Genomic DNA, 17,446 nt, shown 5'->3' on the forward strand with positions numbered 1-17,446 from the left:
TGTGTATGTGTGTAGGATGAGAATACTCAAGATCTATCCTCTTAGCAAATTTCAAATATATACAATATGGCATTCTTTACTATAGTCACATTGCTGTCCATTAGATCTCCAAAACGTATTGATCTTACATCACTGAAACTTTGTACCCTTTAATTAATAGCTTTCCAGTTCCCCTCCCCCAGCTCCTGGCAACCATAATTCTACTCTCTGCTTCTATCCATTTGACTATTTTAGATTCTGCTTATAAATGAGATCATGCAGTATTTGTCTTTCTATGTCTGGCTTATTTCACTTAACATAGTGTCCTCCAGGGTCATTCATGTAAAATTTCCTTATTTTTTAAGATTGAATTATATATAGAATATATATTCACATTTTCCTTACCATTCATCTGTTGACAAACATTTACATTTGTGTACATTTCATTACACAAACAACAAACTATTTGAAAATGAAATTAAGAAAACAATCCCACTCTGGAATGCCTGAGTGGCTCAGTCAGTTAAGCTTCCCACTCTTGATCTCAGCTCAGGTCATGATCTAAGGGTTATGAGATCTAGCTCCATGTCAGGCTCTCCTGACAGCACAAAGCCTGCTTGGGGTTCTCCCCCTTTTTCTCTCCTCTTTCTGCTTCTCCCCTGCTTGTGCTTTTTCTCTCTCTGTCAAAATAGACAAATAAACATTAAAAAAAAGAGAGGGAAAACAATCCCATTTACAATGGCAGAAAAAATAATAAAATACTTAGGAGTAAAGTGACAAAAGCCTGTACACTGAAAATGATAAAACATTGATAGAGGAAATTAAAGAAGACACAGATAAATAGAAAGACATCTGTGTTCATGGATTAGAAGATTTAATGTTATAAAATCTCCATATTACTTGAAGTGATCTACAGAGTCAATGCAATCTCTATCAAAATCCCAATGGCATTCTTTAAAGAAATAGAATAAATAATCTTGAAATTCATATGGAACCACAAAGCCTCAAATAACCAAAGCAATGTTGAGCTAGAAGAATAAAGCTGGAGGCATCACACTTTCTGATTTTAAAGTGCATAAAAACTTGGGGCACCTGGGTGTCTCAGTTGGTTAAGCGTCTGACTTGGGCTCAGGTCATGATCTCATGGTTTGTGGGTTCAAGCCCCGCATCTGGCTCTGTATTGACTGCTAAGAGCCTAGACCCTGCTTTGGATTCTGTGTCTCCCTCTCTCTCTGCCCCTTCCCTGCTTGTGCTCTGTCTCTGTCTCTGTCTCTCTCTCTCAAAAATAAACATTAAAAAATTAAAAAAATAATAAAGCACATAAAAACTTGAAATAAGATTAATTTATTTCTTATGTTATTAGAGTACCTATGCATGCAAATATAGTGACTGTCTATTCTCAGAAATATTCTCTCTCACATGTCTGTAATTGGGAGGGACAATAGTGATCAGGAATCTCATTCTCTAGGTCTCATGCTCCTTGGCCACTGGAGTAGTATTTTTCATCATTCTGGTCCATTTTCTTCTCCAATGGCTTCCATGCTGCTTTCAATCTTTTTGTTCCTTCTCACAATACATTCCCTTTCCCTTCCCATGCCCCAGCCTCCAATCTCTTTTGCTTTCTTCTACTTCTCCACATCATTCACTTATTATTCTAGTATGTTAAAAAAAAACCCTTACTTCCTCTTTCCTTTAAGCGTTCCCAATTCTAAGTCTTTATTCAAATATTCCCTCTGCAAGGGACGCCATGCATCCTGTTGCAAGATAGGCTCTAAATGTCGAAATACAATCCATCCTTCATGATCCCACTCAAATGTCACCTCTGTCATAGTGTTATATTCATTTCCTAGGGCTTTTATAACAAATTACTTCAAGCTTCGTAGCTTAAAATAACAGAAATCGTCTGTCACAAATTTGGAGGACAAAATACACAATCAGAATGTTGGTAGGGCCCCACTCTCTCTAAAGTTTCTATGGGAGAATCTTCATTTGCCTCTTCCACTTTCTGGGGCTCCAGGCTTTCCTGGTTTGTGGCTGCATAATTTTAATCTCTGCCTTTGTCTTCCCATGGCCTTCTCCCTTGTGTCTCTGTGTCTCAAATCTCTCTTTTCTTGTATAAAAATAGCAGTCATTGGATTAGGGACCACTTTAGCTTCAAAATGATCTAATCTAGAGATCTTTTACTTAATCACATCTAAAAAGTCAAAATTCCCAAATCAGGCCTCATTTGCAGGTACTGAAAGTTAGGACTTGGACATATCTTTCTCAGGGGCAGAATTCAACCTGTTGGAGGTGTTTTCTTTCATTCTTCAGCCAAAAGTTTTATTTTTATAACTGTAATTTTCCTATCGCCTCATCTTTATTTTACTTAAGTGATTGTCAAGTTCTGTCCTGAGTTGAAACTATTTGCAAATCTGTCTGATTTTCCTAATAAATGATAAATTCTTTAAGGATTGTGTTTGATTCATCTTTATCCAGTTAAAGTCTGAAACAGACTTACAGGAAGGAGTGTCTGCAAATACTCATTGAAAAAATGCTCGTAACCAAATATGTTGAATTATCATTTGTATTTATTAGGGTAGTCCTACGAGAGCTATAATTCCAAATCTTTTTGTTCATAAAACATACAGTCCAAAAGCATGACTTTGGCCAGGATAACGTGTGGTAAATCTGTTGCAGATGAATCCACTGTGTTATTGACCAATATTTGCAAGCAAGCAGTATTTGCATCAAGAAGGAACATTCTCACTTAAAGAATTTCCAAGTGTTTATTTTTTGTTGTGTCAAAGTAGACTTCTCCAGTGAATAGAAGCCTGTTAAAAAAAACCCACAGCACAAAGACCCAAATTTCATGGAAATTTTTACAGTCACATGTCAAATACTGGTAGAAAGGCTCATTTCTGAAGACAACTGTCATCAGAAGTGACAAGCCTGTCATATAAATTTTGTGGAGATGGAATTTAGTACTTTACAACTTGAAGCTAGAATTTTCGTTTGACATGAACAAGAAGGCAGAGTAACCAAGTAACCAAGTACTCAAGTAAGAAATACATTCCCATCCATGATAACTTAATATGCCTGCTGTGTAATTTCCATAACCTTAAAAAAAAAGTTTCCCCACTTAGGATTTGCTGATAGGTAATCAAATGTAATTTTCACCTTTCTAAATGTGTTTAAAGTTTATTGGTTAACATTGCTTAGTTGGACTCGATAACTGACATTTATCATTTTGCAAATGTGCAATTTATTCACTTATTATAGGATTTACATTTATTTCACATCAGATTGTTTGATTGGAATTTCAAATCTCTGAAGCTTCAATTTCATCTACTTGCAATTATGTAAAAAGCATGAGTCAATTTCCAAATAAAATCAGCCTATATTTATACTTTTACTACATCTAGTGGGAGTTGGCTTTTTTGGAACAGCTTCTGGCAAATGTTCTTGTCACTAGACATAAAGATTGTAAGAGAAAGACAATCTGCACTCTTGCTTTGTGGTTAGAAAGCTTCCCAACCATTGTTCCATATTTTTAAAAAAACAAGTCAAACGTTACAAGCTTCTGTAAGTCATAGCCAGACCAAAGTGCTGTTGTGACAGCATGTATTACGTTGGGAAAGAACAAATTAACGGTAAAGGAAAACATGTAATTAGTCCTTCTGTAAGTGAAAGTAGAAATTTACCACTTGGGAGATTGTCATGCAACTGTCAATGGTGACAAAATACCTCTGGCATATTTGCATAAACTCCTCTTGGGGACATTATGCATTTAAAAGAATAAAGAAAAAGCTGCAGATAAGTCGCTCCATATGGGACCTGGCATCCTATGTTCACATCTCTCTCTGTGAAGAGAAAAAGTCCAGAAGGCTTACTCATGACAGAAGTGTCTGGGGTCAGGAAGGACTGTGGTTTGGGGCACAGTCCTCCTGCAGCTCATGACAGCTGTTCCTCAGTTTCCCTTCTCTATGCCTCAACCTCACCAGCAGTTCTCAGCTCTTTAGGGCTTAGAAATGTATCTTTTATGCTTTTTGTGTTTTCTATACTGTCCAAGATAGGAGGCATTGTAGCTTGATGAATATTCGGAGTAATCCTATTGTTCAACAATTATTCTTGCCCCACTTAGATGGGCATTGTTCCAGAGAAGCAATGGGGAATATTACTGTAGCATGGTAGGAAGTTGAAGGAAGGTTTTTTTTGTTTGTTTGTTTTGTTTTTTTCTTTCATGGAACTTACCTGAAAAACACTTAAGCAAAGATCATAATTGTTCTGGTAGGAAAGTAGAGTGTACTAGGAAAGCTCACGACGGGGAGACGTATGTCAAAGATGGCTTCACAGATGAAGTGTCTTTTGATCTTCAAGGCATAGGGGAAGAAGGAAGAGATTGAAGTCCCATGTCCAAAGGCCTGGATACAAGTGAGAGTAGATATTCCCACAAATATGTGGGGAAAATGTTCATTTTGTTAAGAAGTAGTCAAATTAGGGGCGCCTGGGTGGCTCAGTCAGTTAAGTGTCCCATTTCAGCTCACGTCATGATCTCAGGGTTCATGAGTTCGGGCCCCGCATCAGGCTCTGTGCTGACAGCTCGGAGCCTGGAGCTGCTTCAGATTCTGTGTCTCCCTCTCTCTCTGTCCCTCCCCCACTCATGCTCTGCCTCTCCCTCTCAAAAATAAATAATAAAAAACATTAAAAAAATTAAACTTGAAAAAAAAAAGAAGTAGCCAAATTAATTCCACTTTATTGATGGCAGATCGATAAGGGAAGGTCAACAGTCTAGTAAATGGCATCACGAAATCAACACTCAGATTTTCACTTCAAATTTCACCTTGCATAAGTGCAATGAGAACTTCTCTTTGTCAGATAATATATATCAGCCTCAAGGCTCTTTGCCTCCACTGGCAGGTGAATCCCAGCACGATGTCCCAGCTACTCCACTACTTCTCTTGAATGTCTAGAAGTTCAGACACACATGGATTAGGAATAGTAAAACCACTCCAGGAATGTCAATCAGAGGGAATTAAAAGAAAGGAATTGGTTACAAAGATATTTGAAGGGCTGAAATTATAAAAGAGAAAAGGAAGGCGGCTGCAGAGAAAAAACTTGATAATGTAAAGGCCGAAGCAGATAACAACCGTGGACTAGTGTCCTGCAACTCCTGCTGCTGAGTGGGTGAATACACCATCCCTGCTGTTCTGGATCTGGTAAACGGGGATTACTTTGACCAGGCTAGAACTTCTGAAGAGATACTACCTCTGTCCATGTCGCTGAACCAAAAATGATCTTACCTTTGCTGTAGACACCACAATTCCCATCAACTGTCACCAAGTGCCATCGTATTGTAGCTGGAAGCAGAAAGCTTTACTTTCTCTCAATCTTTTGATCTCTCACCAGCCAATAGGAAATCAGCTAGCAGCAGTTCATAGTGAATGTACTTGGCAGATACCCATCCCCTGGTGCAGAGTATAGAAGAGTGGGCATGGGACTAAGACACCACTAAATCACCTCCTCAACGCAGTTGAAGATTGGGATGCGACTCAGCATGAAATCAACTGAGAGTCAAGATGGAATTTTGGCCCTATTTTTAAAACAAGACTTAGTTGAGTAAAAGTTATCCTAGAATCTCACTGAGGTTATGATTCAATCACACAATTGATAAATATGACTTTTAATTAAATACAGTGCCTCACAAGGCATGGCGCACCTGGGTGGCTCAGTCGGTTGAATGTCTGACTTAGTTTTAGCTCAGGTCATGATCTCAGGGTTCCTGGGATGGAGCCCCAGTCAGGCTTTGCGCTGGCAGTGTGGGACCTGTATGGGATTCTCTCTCACCCTCTCTATTGGCCCCTCTCCCTGTCTCAAAATAAATAAATAAAAACTTAAAAAATATCATAAGGCATTATTTTGGTATATCTGATTGATGCTTAAATCAGAGAGGGAAATACTGTAGCAAAACCACACTGAGTCTGTGCTTCAAAGTTTTCTTTCCACATTCTCTTTTTTTCCCCAGTAGTAGAGTCCTGGTGGGTGTGGGAGGGGTGAGGTGGGGGGTATTGATTGTTTTCCTGGATCCTGAATCTTGGCAGATACTGGGCTTGGGAACTTCTTAATGATTCTCCCCCTCAGTGGTAGGGGATTTCTGAGGGTCTAGACCCAGTGCAGTTTCCTGGCTCTCTCCCAGGGGAGGATAGTATTGTCTCCTACCTTCCTCTAGCTATACTGGCTCTTTACTACACCCGGAAGGCAACAGTTTGCTGCTCTGCTTTTGGTCTAGAGCAGGGATCGGGGAGAAGGATCCTCAGTTGGACTTCATGCCTTGTTCACATCCTCTGCTGTCCTCCCCTGCATGTACCAGGCTAGAAGCTCTTTTAGGTCTCTTGCCAGCCCTGATCTTTTCTGTAAGCACTCAGTGAGGCTCACTGAAGAAGCTCCTATGAGTTGCTTATTTCCCTGTATCTGCGAATCCTAGTCTTTCTACACTCTCACGCTAGCCAATGCTTGGCTGTTGGCAATTCATTAAAAAGAAATTTTAGTGAGTTTTTCTTACCTGCTTGTGTGTCACTCAGTGTTTGCCCTAGGTCAGCAGGTAATCACATCTTTCTCTTCTTGGGAACATCTGTCTTTACTTAGATTTTCGTTAGTTGGTTCCTCTGCAACTTTCACCATTTTATAGGTTCAAGAAAAGTTGTGAATTTATAGGCTTTCCAATTTTTCTTGTTGTAAATTTGTAGTGACATTCTTTCACACTATCTACATCCAAAGCAGAAGAGAGAAACCCAGTATATTCTTAATTCACTTCATTTCTGTGCTTGAAGGTATTCTGCACGTTTCTCCTTTTAACTGTTTCTTCACAGATAGTCTTCCATCTGTTTCAATTTGCTTTTTTGGTATTTCCCCCTCCTGCATTACAATAGATTCCTCCTCTGATCAATACTGCTGATTAAACTTTCTTAAGTCTTTCATGAACAACTTCTTAAGGAGGGTTTTTTTTTTAGTAGTAATTTTCTATCGTAATAAGGCACGACTTCCTTTAGATACAGCAGATGAGGAATGATTCACTATGCTTATCTTTTTGTGTCAGTTATAAGAAAAAATACTAAAAGTGTGATTAAAAAATGATTTTTTCCACTCTGAGTTTTGGTATGGTGGTTACTCAAGACTTAAACACTGAGGTAGGATACATTTTAAATAGATGCCATTAATTTGTCATGACATGCTTTTGAATATCTTTTCAATTCTAAAATTCCTTTTTTGTTGTTAGACATAAATAAAAGCTGATAATAATTCTTAGCAATGTTTATGGTCAACACTCTTTTTAAAATAAAAATTTCATAGAATAATGTTAAATGTGTTATGGGGTCTTCTTGAATTATACACTATTACCGTCCTTAGTAACTGATTCTGGTGATCTTTCCTTTAATTATCAAATATATATGTACAATGATACAAAGCTATATACACAGAATATTCCTCTCTCATGGTTCTAATCACATTTTTTTCCACAAATACATAGTTCAGACATTATTACTTGATCACTACTCAAGAAATGTCTATAATCTTATAATTTCAAAAACAAATGTCTTTTTTTGCCTGTCCTTTTAAAAAATTGTATATACCTTTGTGCTACATCTTCATATACTATTACAAAATACTTTAATACACTTCCATATTTAGGTGCTTTATTTTTCTTAAGTATTATGTACTATATGGATGTTTTATGACATTCTGATTGATCTGAATATTACCACTTCAATTTCATATGCTACATTATCCACCACTCTAAAATTATTCAGTAATGGTAAAAGCCTCATTTCCAAATCCATAGGTGACCCTAAGCAAAAGCTTAGGTTCAAAATGGGAAGGAATATTGGGACTATTGGGGGATATGTGTTTTCCCTGTTTTCAGAGTATCTGAGGACCAGATATGACCCATCATTATAGTGATGGAAGGTCATTTAGAAGAGTAAAGGCCCCAGACTTTGGAGTCAGGCAGACATAAATTTGAATACTGGCTCTACCACTTGCTAACTATATGACTTCAAACATGTCAATTAGCATTTTAAGTGTTAGTTGCCTTATCTGAAAAAATGATATAATAATGGCAACTAACTCTTAGGACATTTATAATGATTACATTTTAAAAATACATATATATACATATGTATACATTTAAAAACACATATATATATACATATACATATACATCGCACATTGATATACATATACATATACATATACATATACATATACATATACACACACACAAAGGTTTTAGCCAAGGCACTACACATAGTAAGACCACTGTGTGGAGAGTATAAGTGTGATGTCAATGGCTGGAGGCAAGAGGAAGTCATGGAGGGAAGTAGAGTATTATTAATGAAGACTGACCATGAGACAGGGACAATGCTAAGAAATTCCTCTGCATGACTTTATCTTATCTTCGCAATAATCCTAGAATGTAGATGTTAGAATTTTCACTTTGTAGATTGGTGAATGAAGGGAGGGAGGAATTAATGGGAACTGGAGGCATATAATGTTTCTCTCTCTCTCTCTCTCTCTCTCTCTCTCTCTCTCTCAAGTTTAGATAGCCTAAATCACAGAATAGGATTCTAACTAAGGACTTGAAATATATGTGGATGCTTCTACATTACTCTGCATCATTTCTGTATCAGTGCCCAACTAATAAAAAAGGAAACCTATATGTCTTTAAAACAGATGGATTTATTATAGGGCATTGCGTACAGTCATGGAAAAGCTGGAGAGCTAACCAGGGCCATTGAGGCAACACAGAGTCACATCAGGAAGGGGCTACTATTTTTAGACTAGAAGATCTAAGTGAAGGGATAGTGTTACTGGCACCTAGGAGCTTGGAGTCATCTGGTAAGAGCTGGAATTGCAATAGGACAGTCTAGAAGGAGCTGGAACAAGGGAAGCATCCCAGCAACTGAAAAGACACCAACATAAACAAAGGAAGGACAGGGGAGACATACTCTGGCTCTCCCTTTCCTCCCATGGGCTTTCTTCTGCTCTTTCCTCCTATTGGTTAAAACCAGTGGAGGGGCGCCTGGGTGGCTCAGTCGGTTAAGCGGCCGGCTTCAGCTCAGGTCATGATCTCACGGTCCGTGAGTTCGAGCCCCGCATCGGGCTCTGTGCTGACAGCTCAGAGCCTGGAGCCCGTTTCGGATTCTGTATCTCCCTCTCTCTCTGACCCTCCCCTGTCCATGCTCTGTCTCTCTCTGTCTCAAAAATAAATAAACGTAAAAAAAAAAATTAAAAAAAAAACAACCAGTGGAAGCTGCCTAAAACAAAACAAACAAACAAACAAACAAATGAAGGAAAACACAGCCTAGATGGCTCAGTGGCACTATGATACAAAGATAGAGGCAAAGGCATGAAAAATGGATGTGAGAACAAACTGCCAAGCACGCACATCATTTCCCCTCAACACTCCCTTCCAAAATGACACCACTTTCTTTAGCCTATTTTGTGAGTGCCTGTGTCAAGCATGTTCTTTTTTTTTTTTTTTCTACTTGGTTAATTTTCTGTTGCATCTTTCACATAACTTTTCTTTGTTTTTCCTGTCACTTATGTAAGTCTCTTGAGGACTCTGAAGAAGACCCCACCTGTCCTCATATTGAGAGAGGTCCTCACTAGACAGTGAATGATAATGAAGATGGGTTTTGAAATATGGCAGATGAATGCATCTTTGGTGTACCGCATGCTTCCTGAAGTCCATTGCAGACAAACTGTTTCCATTGACTCCTGTTTAGCTCTATAGATTAGTAGCCATGACATTATTTATTCCTAAGATGCCTGAGTAGGACTGATTTAGTTTCTTTACCAGCAAAGCTTGTGAGTTTTTGTACTTATGAATTCACAACTTTTATTTATCTTGGTAGTTGATGTTTTGTTGTTTATTTGATATTTTGCTTGGCCGGTTCCCCTGGCTAAGACATAAGCTCCATAGGATAGGAACTTTATATACATTTTGCAAGGCCACTTGGCTCAGAGTGAGTGCTCAGTTAATGTTTGGGATTCATAAATGCATGCTCTATGTAACCAATGCTTTACCTATTATTGTATTTTTATGATTAAAAATTGTCTTCCACTATGTATTAAATGCCTCACAATATCTTGACAGTTGAACTTTATTAGACTTGTCTTCTTAGATGTCACAGTACCTTTGCTACTATTGCAACCCTTTTTCCTAATATAAATGTGTAGATCTTAGAAGAAATGAGGGAAAATTTATCTTTGTTTGCATTTTCTCTAACATCTATTTAATCTATTTAATCAATTTCAGAATTTTCATCAGTTTGCAAGTTTACACAGTATAGTATTCAAGAGAATTCTGTCCGTTTTCCACAGTTTAAAGCCATGCTTTATTATGAAACCATTTAAATGATCTCTTATTAAAAAGATCTCATGAGATTCTGATTACTTTACATAACCCCAAACTGATTTTCATAAAAATGTTGAAATAAAGTCAAGTATTCATTGCTTAACTATTTGTGTCTACCCCAACAGAACTCCTAATAGTTTTTATGATGGCTATGTAAGTAGCTCTGCAATCTAAGACGAGTTAGTTATCTTCTTAGAGTCTCATTATAAATATTACATAACAATCTTTCATGTCTCCTGAAATTCTACAATTCTATGATTTTTAGTAGCTATACTATGTTGCCACAGAGTACAAATAAGTATGCCATTTCTGTTGATCCCAAGGCACAGGATGTTTGCTGAATATCTCTGATTTGGTGTTTGGACAAAACCCACAAACTAATGCAACATGGTAAGATACAGAATACAGATTCTGGAGCTAAACCGACTAGGTTTGAATCTCAGTTCTGCTACTTATTAGCTTTGCAATCTTGGGCAAGATATTTCATCTCACAATAGCTATTCCGTCTATAAAATGGAATGATAATAGTACCTATTTCAAGGGTTGTTATGAAAATTAAATGAGTTAATAATGGATGCAAAAGGATTTGGAATAATACTTGGTAAGTGCCATGTTAGCTATTATTTATGCAATTGTAAAAGTAATCATGTGCTTCAGTGCTTCGAACATTTCAGTGATTTCCTAATACCCTTAGAATATACCATCCCAATTCCTTACATGCCTCATATGGCCCTACGTCACCTAGCCCCTGATTACCCTCAACTCATCTCATGCTACTTTCCTTAACTTCTTCTGATCAATAACTCCAGCTGTCTTCATATTTCCAGACATGCTAAGTTATCTCCCATCTCAGAGTCCTATATCTGTCAATCTGCTCACTTGGAAGGTTCTTTACATGAATGATTCCTTCTCATTTCTGGGTCTCAACTGAAAAATGCCTTCTTCCCCCCCATCCTATGTAATTGTTGCACCACCCTGCCATGTTCTGTCATCTATCGTATAATTCTTTGTTTTCTTCTAAGTCCTTAAGGTAATCTTTTCTTTTTGCTTTAGTTTTTATTGTATCTTTCTCAGTAGAATATCAACTTCCTAAGGTTAGAAAGTATCTGTGTATTCCACGCTATTTTATTTCCAGTGTCTGGAACAGGGCCTGACGTAAAAGAGGCACTCAATACCTATTCGTTCAACATATACATGAGAAAATTAATAAGCGTATCTAATGGATTAAATGTTGTGTGTGTCAAGCTTAGAAGAGGTAAAACCTGAAGTGCCTGGGTGGCTCAGTCGTTAAGTATCCTACTCTTGACTTTGGCTCAGGTCACAACCTCACAGTTGGTGAGTTTGAGCCCTGTGTTGGGCTCTGTGTTGACAGTGTGGAGCCTGCTTGGGATTCTCTCTCTCTGCCCTTCCGCTCTCTCTCTGTCTCTCAAAATAAATAAATAAAACTTGAAGAAAATAAAAAAAAAAGAAGAGGTAAAATCTTAGAAGTACTGATAATGATATAGCAAGAGCAATGGGGCCAGATTCTCCAGATCAGTCTTATGTGTATAGATAAGTATGGAAGGTTTTGGAGTATGTACTAATTACTTTGGCACCATTTGAGTTGTGTGAAAACTTCAAAAAAATAGCAGAGTCCATGAAAACTTTGGGATTTAGTTATGAAAGTGTATAACCAAGAGCTGAGCTGTGAAGTATAGACTCCCTATAGAAAAGGCACTTTCCCAAATGAAGAAACTAAATAAAGAAACTTAGTAATGGCTCATGAATGCACCTTCCAATATACTGGGGCAGAGTTCTGCCTGGAAGTTCCACGTTGTTGAAAATCCATAAGGTCAGGGATCAAATGTGCTTCAGCCCCTTCTCCATGGCAGCTGTCTCAAACATGCTTGGCCTCACTCCATGGTTTTTGAGTGAAGGTGGAAAATGGTTCTTATCTTTGGGAAAAGAACCCAAATTATAAATTTACTCAGTAGGAATAAGATATGTAGTTATTTAAAAATATATGGTTAGAGAGGCTTTTATTAGAAATTGTTGCCATGGAAAAATGCATTACTTTATTTAAAGCTGTAAAATTCTATGAAATAGATACTCTTAATATTCCATATTACAAATGAGACACTGGGGCTTAGATACCCACTGAACTACAAAATTAAGGAGCTCCTGCTGAAACCCCAATTGGCCCAATTTTATAACCAAAAGTCTCAAGCTCTCACTATAACAATCTATTTTCTATTTGTTGTAAGGATACAGAATATTCTGGATACAAAATTTGTGTGGTGCACAGAGCAATAGTGCAGACTTTATCCAAATAAAGGTGACTGACTACTAACTGCAGTTTGGAATTGTGGTATTTATTAGGGGAATAGCACAGTCATCACAGATTTTGAGTTTCAGCCCTTTACATATGAATTGTTTCCTGAATCAACATGAACATATATTTATAGTCATATTTATAGTAACCCCCCAGCTCCCTTTATTTGCAGTTTTGCTTTCCATAGTCAGTTATTCACAGTCAACCATGGTCTGGAAACAGAAAATCCTCCTTCTGACTAACTGGCAGGTCCATAGTAGCCTAGCTATACGACACAGTGCCTACATCACTCACCTCGCTTCATCATATAGTCATTTTATTGTCTCCCATCATCACAAGAAAAAGGGTAAGTACGGTACAGTAAGATAGTTTGAAAAATAGAAACCACACTCACGTAACTTTTATTACAGTCTTTTGTTATAATTGTTCTATTTGATGTTATTGTTGTTAAACTCTTATGGTGCCTAATTTATAAATTAAACTCTATCATAGGTGTGTATGCATAGGAAAACACCAAGAGCATATAGGGTTTGATGCTATCTGCAGTACAGGCATCCTCTGGGGGTCTTTATCCTCATGGAGAAGGCAGGAGTACTGTAATTTTAAATTATTTTCTGAGAGGGACTGGAGATGTAACTATAGTGTCTACACCTTACCTATGTTAAGGTTGAAGGGATGGTTCTATATGTAAAACCTCAGGTGTTCTCCCCCTCAGTTGTCTCTTAAATGTAAGTTTCTGTTTAGGTTGGCCTTTCTCCTTAGCCCCAGTTAATTAAAATGATTTATTTAAATAAAATAGCACACATGTGAATTTTGTGGCTGCATACCAGATTTGAAGAATTGGAATTTGTCCTTAAGGCTTTTGAAATTAGAAGGAACACTAACTTTGTTGATTAAAATAACTGATGTTTCTCTCAAAAAATTAGGGGAATGAATACATAGATCAGCAAAGGAACTTTAAGAGAGGTTATTCTTGTATAAGTCAACTGAATGGCTGAAATTCAGCATCTCTCAGTAACCCTAATTAAGGCATTTCTCCACTACAAAAATTTTCTTTCTTCCATGTGTCACTTAGAATTACCACAATGCCTTCCCTCCAGCTACTGTCATTTGAGCATATCCGCTGACAAACATATACAGACTGATGCTAATAAAACCCCTCTAATATGAAACCATCTTCAAACACTTATCCTGGACTATACGGCATAGAATAACCACTCAGGTTATATTTCTAATCTTTGCAAGTCAGGGTACAGCCTTTCTTTCTGTATATATGCCCCATTAGTCCCTTTCACTATATTCTTGTCCAAATAAAATGGCCTATTCCTATCCCTCTATTTACAAGAAGGAAGTCAAGTAATTAGCAAAGCTTTTGTCCAATTGCTTTTCTCTCTCTTTCTCAATTCTTGTCTCCAGGAGTAACTTCTCACCGGTCATGCGATGCTTAGAATTATTAGTTAAGACTCTACATTGACACTCCCACTTATTAGAATGCAGCTCTGGACTTATGTTATTTTTAACCTTGTGTAGACTATAAATTTCTCTGCCCATAACAGTGTGACTGTTTCCCCTGTCATGTTTCCCCTGTATTTGGAGTATATTTCTCTGCCTTATTGTCAGTATTGATCATAAGATTTGTTTTGCCAATAACATGAGAGTTCAAACAGAAGTCTAAGAGTTCAAGTCTCTCTCTCTTTCTCAGTCCCTTTTCCTTCCATTCCTTCTTTCTCAGGCTCTTCCCTTGTGCCATGAGAATGGCGTGTCCCTAACAGGTTCTGAGCTTCAACGTTTTTATTAGGCGAAAGCACACTGTATGAAACTTCACCAGCTATTTTAAACAAAAAAATCCCTTTGTTGTTTATTATTGAAAGTCACTAAAATCCAGGTGTTGTTATTGTAGCAGAGCTAAATAAGACACAAATTTTATTAAAAAAAATTTTAAAGAGAGACACAGAGACATTTTTGAAAGAGAGAGACAGAGACAGAGCACAAGTGGGGAAAGACAGAGAGAGGGGACACAGAAACTGAAGCAGTTCAGGCCCTGAGCTGTCAGCATACAGCCTGATGTGGGGCTTGAACTCATGAGCTGTGAGATCATGACCTGAGGCAAAGTTGGATGCTCAACTGACTGAGCCACCCAGGTGCTCCTAAATTTTATTTTTTTTTTAAATAAACACCAAGACAACAAAAGTACCTAATCCTTACATTTTGTGAAGATTAAATGAGAGATTCCATATGTCACATTTGGGTCAGTGCTTGGCAAACAGCAACCTCCTACCTGTGATATCACTAAAGTTAACATTATTAGAAGAAAGCTCTTTTTTTCCCACAATTAAGACACTAAGCATTTGGAGGACAAAGTGCACCTTAATTTACGTTAGGAAATGGAGAAAAGAAAGGAACAAATGTTTTTGGTATACTTACTTTATTCCTGGCCAGGCTTTCTACATAGGTTATTTCATTCCCACGTCACTGGGTAGTAAATACCATTAAAACCCTTAGCGAACTTTAAAACTGAACCTCATAAACTTAAGAAGGTTTCCCTAAGTCATACAAGTAAATAAGTGGTGGGCCCAAGATTTGGCCCTGGCTCCTAAATTCATGCTTTTCTCATTGTACAAAACTGTCCAAGTAGTATCTTATGTGCAGTACCCGGAATACTTACATGATTGTTCCTCAAACTGATCAAAGGGCTTTGCAGCTTCTAAAGAATCCCATAAGTGACCTATGCTTTATGCTGTAGCTTTTAGCTCAGGTAGGTGCTTGTAGGAAATTTATTAGCCTGGGAAGACTGAGGATGATAAAAGAGAACAGACTGTATAGCAGAATGTATGTACCCGCCTCTGAATTCAAATTGTATATTGCATACTCCTAAAGTAGATGAAAAGGACTGGCTAAGTCAGCTGGTCCCCAACATCTCCAGGTCAGCTAACCTGGGTACAGAAATGCTCCCACCTTACATATGCAGCTGTGGACTCAGAACGACCACTGAGCAACCAGCAGTTCTGAGATCACTCTTCACTCACAAATATGTGTGTCCACTGTTGTATAATCCTTTTGGGAGGAACCTGAGTGCTTATATTCCACCTGAGGATGGAAAATATCTACCACGTATACTGATTGTGTTGACCTCTGTACATAACTGTCAAGTAACCAACATTTGATCCAGTCACTTGGCTGGAATCTCTGTCTGGTCTCATTGTCAGTCTCAACATACCATTGACATTTGTCCACATCATGGTTGTGAAATTCTCAATGAATAAGTACTGACTGATTATTGCTAAGTATTGAAATAAGCCTGATAAGGAATAAGAGATCTTTTACTCATCCTTATTTCCTATCTATTTTGTTTTACAACGAAGATTCATTTGCAACTTGAGCAATTGGATTCCCTACAACATAAAGGATGCTCATATGTATACGTATGTGTTCTCTTACATAACTAATGGTATCATCATAAGGGTACTTCTTGTGTATTCATAATTTCACATACATTTAAATACTTCATAATTATACTTTAAAGGGGGAAACTACTTGTCCTGTTTAAAATGGATTATTTTTATATTTGAAATCTCAAACCCAGCATGCTTCAATAAACTAATTTTCCAGGAGAATATAATATAGGAGAGGCAGTCATGTAGTCTATGATAAAGAAATAATGAATAAACAGATTTCTTTTTTTTAATAAATCTTTTCAATAAAACATTTCTACATTTAAAAGAGTGAATAAAACAGAACACCTGGGTGGCTCAGTTAAGTGTCCGACTTCTACTCAAGTCATGATCTCATGGTTCGTGGGTTTGAGCCCCACATCGGGCTCTGTGCTGACAGCTCAGAGCCTGGAGCCTGCAGCCTGCAGCCTGCTTCGGATTCTGTGTCTTCCTCTCTGTCTCTGCCCCTCCCCCGCTTATTCTCTGTCTTTCTCCCTCTCTCAAAAATATATCAAAACTTAAAAACAATTTATAAAAAACAAAATAAAGAGTGAACAAAGCAATTTATTGATGGAATAAAATGACAGGAAAGAAAATTTCTCTTGTGAGCATCGCTTGTGATAGGTCAGGCATCAAAAATTCATTTATGCTTTATTGAAACAATTTCCAAAATCAAGCTCTAGGTCTTAAGAATAACGACCCATGTTTGAGTGCCACTTTCAAATGTTTTTGAAAAATCACCTTAAAATAGTGAAGCTTCCTCACCCTTATCTCATTTGCATTTTTATCGTAAAGTATAATAAGAACAATAAAAGATTGCCACAATCTCTTTCAAAATCTCTCCACCCTTTGCAACACTGAAAGCGAATTCCAGTTCTAGGATTCCTAAATACTTTATAGCATTCCTGTGCTGCATTTAAAAAAAATTTTTTTTTTAGCATTTATTTATTTTTTAGAGACAGAGAGAGACAGAGCATGAGCAGGGGAGGGGCAAAGAGAGAGGGAGACAGAATCCGAAGCAGGCTCCAGGCTCCTAGGCATCAGCGCAGAGCCTGACGCGGCGCTCAAACTCACGAACTCGAGATGGTGACCTCAGCTGAAGTAGGAAACCTAACCAACTGAGCCACCCAGGCGCCCCCTTGTGCTCCATTGTAAAGATGAAAAGTAACCCCCTTTTCACAGAGAATACAGTGGGACTTCAGTTGTTGAGGACCTATTTCCCAGATGGGATATAGAGATTCTGTTTTCCGACTGTGATTATCTTGGGAGTCTGGAGAAATCTACTCTGCTCTGACTTTCCTTTCTCGATATTACTTGCCTCTCTTCTCT

Source organism: Acinonyx jubatus, chromosome B1 (genome assembly GCF_027475565.1).
Source record: "Acinonyx jubatus isolate Ajub_Pintada_27869175 chromosome B1, VMU_Ajub_asm_v1.0, whole genome shotgun sequence".
NCBI lineage: Eukaryota > Metazoa > Chordata > Mammalia > Carnivora > Felidae > Acinonyx > Acinonyx jubatus.